Source organism: Panthera pardus, unplaced genomic scaffold (genome assembly GCF_024362965.1).
Source record: "Panthera pardus isolate Hobbes unplaced genomic scaffold, ASM2436296v1 HiC_scaffold_15, whole genome shotgun sequence".
NCBI lineage: Eukaryota > Metazoa > Chordata > Mammalia > Carnivora > Felidae > Panthera > Panthera pardus.
In genome coordinates this window covers 52,156,169-52,168,897 of record NW_026526710.1, presented here as the reverse complement: position 1 = coordinate 52,168,897, position 12,729 = coordinate 52,156,169, and the positions used below count along the sequence as shown (strand labels likewise).

At 47.3% G+C, this 12,729-nt stretch overlaps 1 protein-coding gene across 13 annotated transcripts in view; it reads right to left on the bottom strand.

Annotated features, from left to right (window-relative positions):
* Window positions 1-12,729, bottom strand: part of FHOD3 (formin homology 2 domain containing 3) — a 469,161-nt gene that overhangs the window by 229,317 nt on the left and 227,115 nt on the right. The gene's annotated exons all lie outside the window — the stretch shown is intronic.

The window sequence follows — 12,729 nt, the reverse complement described above, 5'->3', positions numbered from 1 at the left end:
AAAGGGTAAATGTCAAAGCCAAGAAACCTAATACAGAACACTCAATGAAACTGAGTGGTCTTTCCTTTAACTATTTTTGTTTTTAGAATATATTAGCGTGAAACAATTATCTATTGTTTTTCTTAGTATTTAAAAAAAAGTGCTAATGCTCATTTTTAAAAAATCCTTAAAAATAAAAATTGAAGAGATAGCAATCTATAAAAGAGATCAAGGCACCTCCACCCCTACCTACCCACTCGCCTTGGTATCTGTGGGATGAAAAGCGTGTCAACTGTGGAAATCATGACCGGTTGTACTTCCTGTTTGGACTCCAGCTCTGATCCATCTAATTTTCACAGGGCATCTGTCTTCATAAAAAGGCAAGGATGGTACTAACTCTACAAAGGGCTATGGGGAAACCCATTAAAATCATCCTCATTATAAACAGCTCTATCCACAGTACATCAGCCTTTTAATCCTAGCATTATAAACTGGGATCCAAGTTCCCATTTGTGAAACAGCTTTGATGTGGAGCTGGTGAGGACTGGACTGGCAAGTGCGGATATTTCCTGAGAGCCTTTAGATGCTGCCACAGATCTCCAACCTCTCCCTTGGGCTAGTGCTCTTGTAAAGGATCCTTTATAAGCATAGCCTATTGTTATCTGAAGATCTCTAAGTGCTTAAAAGAAAGGGCATTAATTTCTCAGAATTCTCAAGGGGGATACCCGGGAGATTTAGCTCAATTCAATTCTGAGGTTCAACCCCAACCGTGCTCCATAAAGAGGCACATGAGATCAAATGCCAACTCTAAAAAGGTTAAACTTTAAAAAGGTTTTAGGAAACTTTGGACTCAGAACCTCAAACACAGTAACAACTTTCCTGTTATCCTAATGTCCTGGGGCTAGTTCTACATTTTACTGACTACCCGATTAACTTCCCACGTTACTTGGAATGAATAAACATGCATACATCTATATCTTGTTTCAGATTTCTGACTGCTTAAAATGGAAAGCAAAACAATAAACTCACAGCAATATTTCTTATAATGATCTCCCTCTGAAAAGCAACATTAACAGGAAAAGAAATGAAACAGAACCCAGCACACTTCCTGTGGGTAAGGGCAAGCCAGCCTTGAGAAAAAAGTTGGGGCACAGAGAAGTCAAGGGAATGGGCACAGGATCAAGCAAGCCATGCCCCACTGAGGTAGGGCCTGGTGACAGAGATGCCACACGGAGTCACCAGGGGGCTGGGGATTGGTATGAGGACGATTTGAGCTCCATCCCTGAAAGCTGCTCTCTCACCAACCAGCCCTTCCTGTCCTCACTTTATACAATTCTCCCTCCTCCTCCCACCCCCTCTCTCCCTTATGCCTGCTTAAATCACTGGGTCCCGCTCAGTAAATGGAAGCCAGGCGAGGGCAGGCCTGGATGCAGCAGCTCTGTCAACTGTATTCCTTCAGACACGTGAACTTCAATTAATCCATAAGACTCCCAATGTCTCCAGGTTGAACTGGCACCAGGAGTGCCTTTCTGCCCAAGTGCACCTGTCTACGAACGTCCTTCCTGGAGTAACCCTCAGTTCCGCTCCTGAGGGTTCCTGGTAGAGCAACGATGATCTTTGTTCTAGCAACTACCTCCACTTAGGCAGTTCCGGAGTCATTCTGCAAAGAAGAAATGTTAAGGGAAACTATACGTGGCTGCTCTGCGTGCTGGCAAATAGACGTATAATTGGATCCTGTTTCCTTGACACACAACTTTACCACCATAACTGGAACCTGGCCAAAGTGGATGTACTCGAGATGAACAATTTTTTTTTCCTTTCTCAGAGGTCCTAACATTTCAGGCCAACTGCACTCCACGCCTACAGTTCCATGTGTGTCATCGAGGAATCTGCTTTGATCTGTAGAAAGCGTGCTTGTTGGAGCAACATAATGAAAGGGCTTATTATTGAAATGTAGGCTATGTGAAGCCAGAGGCAACAGAGAACATCCTATAGGGCTTCTCTTTGTTGAAGTCCAAGGCTTCACAGGGATGTAGAGAGCTGCATGAACATCATCCTCAAATCCTGCCATTCCTACTCGGGAGCCAGTATCCTCATGGGACTAAAAATAAGACCAGAAAATTATGCTTTGATTTTCTCAAAACAGTGGAGATAAAACAATGGCCCATTTTAAGGTTTGGTCATCCTTGATTGCACCTACCTAGTGATGAACTCCTTTAATCCCAACTTGGCCAACAGCCTTGGTATGCCATTGAAAGGAGTCACGGAGTCCTCATTTCTGCCACTGCAGTCAGCACCTTGACAGCATCCCTGATGGATGTTTACCAAGTCTCTGCTCAGCACGTCGCATGTGTTTGAGCAGTGGGAGAGCCGCAGCCTGCCTACCTCTCTGGACAGTGACTAGATTTCCTTATAATGAACCCCAATCTCACTCCAGATACCTGCCATCCACTGGCAGTGGTTCTGGCCTCAGGCCTATACCTGTGAACTATTCAAATAAAGTCACAGCATTCCCTCCTGTGGTGAGCTTTATGAAGGTTCCTTCAATGCTCATCATGTACTGGATTTGGGCCAGATCAGCCCATGGGCGTTTAACGTGCAGAAGAACCTCAAAGTAGGCCTAATCAGCATAGACAGCCTGAAGACTTCGTGACATCCCTTTATCAGACACAACAAATTCATCAATGCAGCCCATGCTGTTTGTGGATGCTTTGGGGGCAGGGTGGGGGCTGGGAGGGGTCTATCACAATAGCTAAGTGACAGATGATGCCCACTGATCTTTTTTGCTCTTAACTTCTAACTCTGAGATATAAATACACAGGAAATTGCCAAGGTAGCACAGAAAGGTTCCAGGTGCTCTTCACCAGTTTCCCCCAGTGGTTACATTGTACGTGGCTGTAGTACAGTATCAAAACCAAGGACTTCACATCAGTGTGACATGCATGGAGAGTTCTGTGTCATTGTATCACATGTGCAGATCTGTGTCACTACCACCAGTCAAGATACTACTCCATCACTACAAAGATCCGCTTGTGCTACCCCTCCACAGACACGTTCACTCCCCTACCCCAACACCAGCATCTCTAACCGCCCCTCCCCCCACCAACCTGTCTTTCATTTCTTCAACAATATTGTTTCAACAATGTGATCTTTTAGGATTGGCTTCAACAGTCAGCCTAACACCCTTGGGATCCATCCAAATTGTAAGTGCCAGTGGTTCTCATTTTGTTTATTTCTGAACAGTACGCCATGGTCAGGATGCACCAGATTGTTTAACTACTCACCTACTGAGGGACAACTGGGCCATTTGTTTTTTTTTTTTTCATTTTTATTTATTATTTCCTTCCTTCTGTTTTATGCTCATTTTGCTCTTAAGTTTCCAGAAGTGGAAACACAGAATACTGAGGCTTTTCTTCCTTTCTAATGCCAACATCTAGTTCTATAAATTCCCCTTCCACACCTTTATTGCATCCCACAAGTTTTGATAAGCTGCATTTTCATTTTTACTCAATTCAGTATGTATTTTTTTTTTATTTCCCTCAAGACTTGCCTGTGATTCATGGATCATTTAGAAGGGTGTTGCTTAGTTTCCAAGGGTTTGGAGATGCTCCTGTTAGCTCCCTGTCACTGATTTCTAGTTTGATTCCACTGTGGTTTGGAGAACACCCTCTGTACGACTTCAGTTCAAGTTTGTTGTGGTCTGGTTTACGGCCCAGTATATGGTGTGCTTGGTGTACATTTCATAGGTCTTTGAAAAAAATGTATATTCTGCTATTATCAGTTGGAGCACTCTTTAAATGTTTGATGCTATTATTGTATTCTTCTGTATCCTTTCTGATTTCTCCTCATTCTGATTGTTGAGAGAAGGGCAATAAAGTCTCATGCTAACCACGTCTATTTCTCCCTTCAATTTTATCAGTTTTTGGTTCACTTACTTCATATCTCTGTTGTTTCTTGCACAGTTAGGAGTGCTGTGCCTTCCTGGTAGACTGAACTTATCATTATAGAATATCCTTTTCTGTCTGGTAATTTTCTTTGCCTTGTTTCAGCACAGTAGTAAGAAAAGTCCTGACTATCCACCTGGCTCTCTCTGGCTCTCACCCCAGCAAGGCAAAGGGCTCACATTAGGTAGGGGTAAGTGTCTCGAGTCCTCATGTAGTCTCCACAAACTCCTGGGGAAGGGACCCTCCTACTGCTAGGAGGGGAGAAATGTCCCAGCTCCCCATTTGAGAACAGTGTAGAGATCATTAGGAAGCGACAAGACGTGACAGTGGAGAAACGCAGAGCAACAGTTTGCCATGATGACAAATGGGGATGCCAAGAAAGTTGGACACCTTGGGATCCTTGGCCCATAGCAACTGTGAATGATGGAGAGTTTCCAAGGACCTCAGAGGCCAGAGCCCCCTCCCTGCAGTGAAAGTACAAGGCTGGTGGGGGAAGGGGAATTGATGTTGTATCTACAGCAAAGACAGGCCAGCCTGACCACCAACAGACCCGACAGACCAGCTGCAGCCTGGAGGCTAAGCCTGGAGCAGCAAGCAGGCATCGAGCAGAAGCCTTGGCTTTAAAACAAGACAGGGTAAGGAGGGTGAGGGGTCTGTACTTAGGGGAAGCCAAGGCCATGTCAGATGGTAGTCATGCTAAAACATTTTAATCAAGCTCTACTCTGCACCCATAAGTTTACCTTTCTCTACTTTTGCTTTTCTTTCCTTTTTTATTGTTATTTCTAGAAAAGATTCCATTTGAAAAATTACTCTATTTTAGCTGAACTAAGGGGAAAAAGGAGTATTTCCTGGACATTTGTATCGGGGCCAGGATTACGAGCAGAATTAGTGTGTCCCGACTGGCCTGGTGTGATGCTGCGTCCCTGCAGCCGAAACAGACAGGGGTGTGGGAACAGGGCCTTCCCTCCTCCTCCTGCTTTGATCCCCACCAGGATGTTGTGCAGACTCACTTTGCGTTCAGCAGGGAGTCTGTGCTCAGGGCAGCTCCTCAGGCAGGTGGCTGAAGTCACAGAGGCAGGGCAGAGGCACATGCATGCATGTGGGGCCAGCACGGGTCTAGCTGGAGAAAACACACAGGGAGCCAGCCATGCATATAGTAGGAAGAGCTCAGTGAGTGACCCCCTCTCTACAGCACACTATAAAGCATCTAAGTGGGCACAGTGGGACACCCACTTCCTTAAATTCATTTTTGTTAATGATGGCAAGTCACCAAGACTTATTGGAAAAATTACATCAACACACAGAGCAATGGTTTAAAATCAAAGAGTCACAAAGTTCATCATCATTAAAAGACCATTAAGTTTAGAGAAAACTGTATTTGTGTAAGAGCAGACAGTTACCTTGGCCCCATTCATGAGGAGGAGGGATGAACTTTCTAAGCAAACCACTTGTACGAATCAAAGTCGGTCAATTATAGCCCATGTGCCAAATCCAATTCACCACCTGCTTTGGAACAGCGTGCAAGCTAAGAACAGTCAGTTTGATGATAGAAAACACTAATTTTGAACCTCAAGAAAAATGCTATCTCTACCCACCAAAATTCTATTTGTATCATTAGACTTGCGTTATAAGAACACTGTACTGGGGCGCCTGGGTGGCGCAGTCGGTTAAGCGTCTGACTTCAGCCAGGTCACGATCTCGCGGTCCGTGAGTTCGAGCCCCGCGTCGGGCTCTGGGCTGATGGCTCGGAGCCTGGAGCCTGTTTCCGATTCTGTGTCTCCCTCTCTCTCTGCCCCTCCCCTGTTCATGCTCTGTCTCTCTCTGTCCCAAAAATAAATAAAAAACGTTGAAAAAAAAATTAAAAAAAAAAAGAACACTGTACTTATTATATTTGAACTTAGCCAATAAGATGTCTGTGTAAATCTGCCTTCTCTATCATCACAGAAGTACCTACTCAATAACCTTCATTTTTTCTTTTGGTCTGCAATGCCTAAAACATCTACTTACCAGCCCTATACAGAAAAGTTTGCTACTTCTGGCATGAACTAATAATATAAAATAGCAAAAAAGAAGTTTGAAATATTGTTAAGGCTGCCACACAAAAAAATGTATGAATTTTAAATAATTACCCATTCATTATAGTACAATTAATGTACACTCAATGTGCCCATGTGGCTCTAACCTAGAAGCAACAAATCCATTTATTTTAAATAATTCTCTAACCCCGACTTTTTCTAAGGGCCCTTCTGTTTTCAGGGAAAGGGAAATAACACTGAACCTGATTAAATGGATTCCATCTAAATGCTTGCCTCACTGACCCAGCTTTTTACTTTTGATGAGCTTCAAGTGGTCAGCCCTCAGATTAACACTTTCTTCTCCCAAAAAGTGGCTGTGGGAGAGAGTAGGGCAAAGCATGGGGAGGGAGAGGAAGCAGGGAGCTGGACAGTGGCTTCCATGGGCTGGATAAGAGCATGGGCTTACAGGCTCCGGGACAGTCAGGGTGAGAACCCTTGGATAGGGGACACATTCTGGATCTTCTAATCTGGGATAAAGTCTTCAGCCTAGAACAAACAATTCTCTCCTGCAGAGTGAAAACTGCCCATGTAACCTATTTCACCAATTTACTGAGCCTTGCATATCACTTCATAGGCCATTGTCCCAGGCAATGCCTGCTTCGGTAATGCTAATTTTTGTTTGTTTGTAACACTGCTATTTTTTCGTCTGAAAAAGTAGGCTTCCTAGGCTAGCAGTGAAATACAGTTTGAAGGAACAAATGGGGCAAGTTTGAAAAACAAGAGACACAAGAAGAAAAACATGATAAAGACATCAAAGTGGCCCAGTGGCCCAGTAGGGTCTCCATGCCTCACCGCCCCCGTGGCGGGGCAAACTTTCACAGATGGTCATGAGTGTTTTGAATGGCTTTCTGAGGACAGCAAATCTTACACAGTCAAGTAAAAGCTAGCCCTGGAGTTTGCATGTTAGCACCAGGAAACCCACCCCCTCTCACGTGCTGGGAGGGGTCTCAGGAGCCACCAGGCCAAGCAGAGCTTTGCAAAAACAGTTACAGATGAAGGCACTTGGGCCACCTTCAAAGGTACTGGTCAACAGTAATAACCCAAGGCAACCGGATAGGCAGATGCTGGATTTCTGCAGCACACTAAAAAAATTCCATCTCTGATGGTCATCCTGGGTGGACAGTAGTCCCGTCCCTCCCGGGACCAGCTGCAGAAATGTCCCTTCTTCCACATCACCCTGTGCTCCGGTCTCCACCACAGCTTGCCATGGGAGGCTTCCCTCCTTTTCGCTGTACAATACTATGCACACAGTTCCTGCTCACACATGGGCCTGAGGAGGATTTCGGCGGGCCCTGCACTGCATCGGTCACACTCTTGTCCCCATCTGTCCTCAGGACGAAGGCAGGAGCAGCCTGCCAAGGCCTCGAGCCCGGGCTGGTAGGGCTAGGGCTGCCCTCAAGGGCCCCTCCTTGCCTTGCCAACACCTAGGTAACCTTGATGCCACCCTAACCTGGATGGCCTGTCCCATGTCCCTCTTGCATGTTAGACTCAGGGATCCAACCGCCTGCTGACAGTTCCACATAATGTCCACAAGCAGCTCCAACCCAAACACCCCGCCCCCTACTGCACTCTGCCTCCTTCAGTGATGTCACTGCATGTCTTATTACTACCGCCGGGGCACCCGTCCGTCACCTGATGCCTCTGACTCCCTCAAGCAGCACACCAGCAGGCACTGAAGAGTCTACTTCCATTTGGGAAGCAGCTGCCCCCCCCCCTTAACCCACTGCTTCAGTCAGGGTCTTCTCATCTCCCCCCTCTCTCCACACTGGCCCCCACCTTCTCCACCACCGTCCTAACATGGTCTCCCCAGCCCAAATCCTACCATGCCCCCTCCTACCCAGACCTTTTGAACGCCCTGCTCTCTGCTGTATGTCCGAGTCCAGCACCTCTGCAGAACAGCTGACACCTGCACCGTCCGGCCCCACTACACCCACAGCCTCCAAGCTACTCGCCCCTGCCTTGCACCTGCCCTGAGCACCCAGCAGCCAGAAGCTGTTCGCAGGCATCATGCTGTCCCTTTACTTTGTGCCTTTATTCCCCTGTGCCCTTGCCAGTCGTCATCGTCTGGCAAACGATGACTCCCAAACCTATTATTCTCCACACTCGCTTACCACCTCTTTGCTGCTGCCCTCTCCTCACCCCTAGCTGGGAGAGTTGCCACCTGGTTAATTGTGGGGTAATTCCCCCTAACACCTCTGGGGATTCTGTTGTGCCAGCACAGACCCCCTACGGACAAGGTGGCCAACTTATGATGCATCAATTTACCCCAGGCAGACAGAAAGGTTGGGGCTTCGTCTTATTTCTTTATCTCTAGGCCCAGTATCCAGCAGGCTCTCAGTAAAGGTCTCTGAATGAATTTCATCACTGCAGTTAAGAATGGCCTCCTTACTTTCAACATCTAAGTCTGGCTGATGAAGACACCATCCTTGACCCAATGGAAGACTGAATGACATGAGGCAAGAGAATAGCAGCTTTAATTCTTTCTCTACAGCTAGCAAAACAACTGAGTCCTCAGTGACACCAAACCATTATGTCCACACTTGGGCATAAAATATAATTTTCCTCTTTCCCTCTCTCTCTTCTCTTTCTTCAAATCCTTCCCTATTCCCCTGAGACTGTGGGCATGAAGACCAAACACATAGGACTCCTGAGTAGCTCCAGCCAGCAACGGTGACGTGGTGACAGAGAGGCCACCCGCAGGAGGCTGCTTCAAGGAATGTGCACAGCATTTCCACACTTGGGCCAGGGTCCAGGCTCTGGGAGTGGACCCATGGGTAGGGCGGTCCCTGACAGGGGCAAGGACAATGACTGCACCAGAGCCCATTTCTCGACCCACAGGCACGGACCTAGATCCTAGATGACAGTACTTGGGGAGGAGGGACAACACTGCACAGAGGACACATAGATCAGCTTCACACAGGGAGGGTCCTTACGAAGCCCCCACTACCATCACCACAGGGAGCCCAGCTGGGCAGACCACTGAGCAGGCATCATGCTGGGAGCAGTGAATGACCATCCATGTTGGAGACCAGTTACAGACAGCCTTGAATGATGGGATGAAACACTCCTTTTTGCCTCACAATGGTTTCTAACCTTTAATTGTTTTAACAGAACCTTTTTCAAAACAATGCTTACACACAAGCCTGAAATATATAACACACCAAAAAAGGAGGCCTTGTGGTTATAGTGGGTCCCTTAGAAGGACCACAGAATTTTTAGAGTAACACGTAGAAAGCCCTGGTTCCTTATACGAATAGGAGTCTGAGAAGATCTGAAAATGACACAGGGGTTCTTGAGAAAGTTTTGGTTTCCCGTCTCCCACCAAGAAGAGAGCAGGTGAGAATCTCAGAAATGTTTCTGGCAGTGAAGGAAACCCACCCTCTGCCAGGTTAAGAACAAGGCCGGTAATGTAGTAGCCCCTTCCACCAGCCGTGACACCCCAAATATGTCTCTGGTGGCCAGTCTCACACCAGGAGCCTGCAGAAACCACCGTGGACATCTGCCCTCCTGCCTTGTCTCCTCCAGGGAGGGTGGGACTAGAGAGCAGGGGCTGGGGGAAGAGGAGAAAAGGGCCCTGGAGTTCCTCAAACACATAGACCAAGACCAAAGACAGAGAATCATGGCAGTCACTGCTGTGTATACACTGCAGACCTACTGAAAAATGAGACGCTCCAGACTTTAGCTGACTTTAAGCCTTAAAATTACAGAGCCTCGCTATGTCTTCAATTATAGTGATGGAGAACACACATTCAGGGGCATGATTTAGAGCATGGGCGGAACTCCAGGTTTTCCTCCAATGATGACTTAAGAGCCTCATGATAGGGAGATTTTTCCAGAGGCCAAGGGCAGAAGCAGGCAGGCAGCAAGGCCAAGGGTGGGGGTGAGGGCAGGAGAAAAGGGCGGCAGGGAGGCCTACTTCAACAAGAAAGTACAAGACCCGGTAAAGGATAAATGGAGTGCACAGCACTGGGCAGGGCACATGCCTACACATGGAAACCCAGGGAGGGGCCAGCCTGTGGGCCAACATCTCTGGTTTGGGGCACCTGACACTGAGTGGATGGCAGGCTGTAGACAGCTGAAGACGTGGGACAGCAGTCGAATTAGGAGTCAACCCAGAGACTTCATCTTGGAGACATTTTTCCTGACTTGGGTAGGTTTTAACCCATTCCTCAAAGTTTTGCTGCAAAAAGCAGGGCTTTCAAGGCACAATTTTTAAATACCAAACAGGCTCCTTTTAAACCCAGGAGTCCACATCATCTGAGGTAATGCAAATGAGTCCTGGGGACATCCCTCCTAATGATGACACAAGGAGTGCTTTTCAGAGGTGGGAGAGGAGAGCTGGTGACCACACAGTGAGGGGAAGAGTCCCCACAGCCAGAGCAGCATGGGACAGGAGTGAGCAGGAGAGCTAAAGTGAGTCCTGGCTGGAAAGAAAGGCAACAGGGCCAACAGTGAAGGCAGGGTCACCATGGAGAAAGCAGGTGAAGGGTCACCAAGGGGAGGGAGTGAGGTGTGTTTGTGTGCACAGGGCCATACACTTCTACCAGGTTGGCCATAGACACAATGAAGTGCAAGGTTGGCCACAGAGAGAGTGGCTGTTTGCACCTATTGTGTTGGGCCCATTGCTCACACTGGAAAGCACCTTCCTGTATGACATCCACAGCTCAGGCACTATGCAGCTGTGAGGCTGTGGGCAAGTCATGTCAGCCCTCCAAACCTTAGTTTCTCCATGGGTGCCATGGCAAGACCTGATTAGGAGGTTTTAATTTTTTTTTTTTTTTTTTTTTTAGTGTTTATTTATTTTTGAGAGACAGAGTGCAAGCGGGGAAGGGGCTGAGAGAGAGGGACACACAGAACCTGAAGCAGGCTCCAGACTCTGAGCTGGTCAGCACAGAGCCTGACGAGGGGCTCAAACCCACAAACCATGGGATCATGACTTAAGCCAAAGTCGGAGGCTAGCCAACTGAACCACCCAGGGGCCCCTGACCGTGAGGCTTCTAAGACATCTCCTGGCTCTAATATCCAGTGGCAGGCAGGCCAGCCCGGAATGGGACACTGAATTAGAACAGGCAGGGTCACAGAGACAAGGCCCTGAGAGCTGCTGGCACTAAGCCAAGGAAAAGTCTCTTCCCAGCCCAAAGACTCTGGTACTAGGGTCCCCAGCCATCCAGCTCACATGGCCACTCACCACAGGGGCCTGAGGGAGAAGGAGACTCAGAAAAAAAGCCCCAACTACTGAGAAGCAACCCACTGTGAATGCAAGATGGCTGTGTTCAATAGAAACAGTTCTGACTCAGGCTGGAAAACACACAGCCTGTGACAGAATAAATACAAAAACCCCCTTGACCCAGCAATTCCACTCCTCTGCGTGTACCCCAGAGAAATTCACACAAATGCACAAGAATGTGCACATTTACATCATTTACAATTCCAAAGAAACCGGACTCAACCTAGGTGTGGACCAACTTGAGAACCCATAAGTAATCTCAATGCACTAAAGTACTACCAAGTAATGAAAATGGACAGACCAGGGCCACATTAGCAGTTAGGTGAATCTCACCTAATTCTCTTCACTCCTTTCAACAAGTACCCACAAGCACAACACTCTGTGCCCAGATGCTGTCCTATGCAGTGGGGACACATGACTGAATAAAATGGATGAAGCCCCTGCCCCACTGCAGGAAGAAAGGAAACTGATGATGTTTTGGGGGTGATGGGGGGTTCATAGGGTCCAGAGCCAACGACCAAGAAAGAATTCTTGAAGTCATCTTTGTGCAAAAAGGTGATTTTATTAAAGTATGGGGACAGGACCCACGGCAGGATAAGCTGCACTGAGGTCATGACAGGTAACTCATTATATACCCTCAGGTTGGGAGGGGGTCAGGGATAGAGTAAGTCTCTAAGGAATTTTGGAAGCAAGGTTTCCAGGACCTTGAGGGGCTAGCTGCTGCTTGGAAAAAGACATTTATTACCGTTTAGTAAAACCTCAGTCTTAAGACCCTTTAGCTGTACATGGGGGGTAGGGGGGATGAGCTTGGAGTATGATTGCCAGCATATATCTTGGGGCAATTCAGATAAAGGAAGTTGACTTACAGGATCTCCCAGGTTGGGATAATGTTGAGCTAAGGTTCTCTTTTGCCCCTAGCAAAGTATCATCATCTAAGCAGCTGACCTCCTGGAGAGAGGTCACTCTGCTGGTTTCAAGGATTTGTCAGTGAGCTGTAGGCAGTAAGGGAATTTAATTTTTCATTTGCCTTAGTTTCCCACATCACCTTGGCAAGCAACTAAATGCCTCTCCTTTGTTCTTGGGTAGCCAGGCATGTCCGAGGAATATCACACATATTCCACCTTGGGGGAGAGGGGTGTGGCAGCATGTATCTTTCACTCAGCTTGCCCCATGCTCCCTCACCAAAACCACCATCAAGTAACACACATGGTAGGACACACTATGCTGTACCCTACAGAGAAGCATGAAGCGAGAGCGAGCAAGCTCGGGAGGGGGTACTATTTTACACAGTGGCCAGGAAAAGCCAAATTGCGCATCAGTAATGTTCCTTACCTTTAGCTGAGCACACCAGGGTCCATTTGTATTACTCTTTACACCTTCAAGTTTGATACATTTCAATTACAACTGTGGCTGAGAAGGAAGCAGTTAACAGATGGCAACATAGGTGGTCTTCTACCTTAAACTTAAATATATCCCATCCTCATGATCCCAAGTCACCTGTCCT